Raw genomic sequence first — 715 nt, 5'->3', positions numbered from 1 at the left:
ATACATTTTACAAGAGAATATTATGATAATATTATTTATATATAGACATATCTGTAGGCTATGAAGCACGTCAAAATGGCCTGTTCTATTATATTAACCCTCTTACGCCTAAACCCTAAAAACCATAACGTCTCCCGTATGCCGAGGCGGGTTTGGAGTGAGCTCGGAAGCGGAAAAAATAATTTTTTCAAAAAATCACAACGCGCTTGGTTTTCAAGATTAAGAGTTCATTTTTGGCTCCTTTTTTTCATTGCCTGAAGTTTAGTATGCAACCATCAGAAATAAAAAAAAAATATCATTATCATATATAAATAATGCGATATATGGTAGCGACAAAAAAAAATTCATACATAATTGTATTCAAATCAAGCTGTGCGAAAAACGATTAAAGCTAAATATTGTTCTAGAGACTTCCAATTTGTTTCAAAATGAAGACAAATGATTGAATATTACGATACTGTAAGCGTTTTAGCTTAGAATTGCAGTTTTCGACCATTTCGGACAAGTTAAAGTTGACCGAATGTCAACATTTTTATATATATATTTTTATATGCAAATATTGCAAATATGAGAAAAGCTATAATCTTTAAATATTTTTGTTTGTATTCTACATAAATTTGCGCACATTTTCATATATAAAACTCTATAAAAAGCCTAATATGAAAAGGAGCAAATATTAGGAGAATGCGACGTACGCATTTCGGACCGCGAATCG

Source organism: Macrobrachium nipponense, chromosome 37 (genome assembly GCF_015104395.2).
Source record: "Macrobrachium nipponense isolate FS-2020 chromosome 37, ASM1510439v2, whole genome shotgun sequence".
Lineage (NCBI taxonomy): Eukaryota > Metazoa > Arthropoda > Malacostraca > Decapoda > Palaemonidae > Macrobrachium > Macrobrachium nipponense.
The sequence above is the reverse complement of the archived record's forward strand: the minus strand, read 5'-3'. Positions refer to the sequence as shown.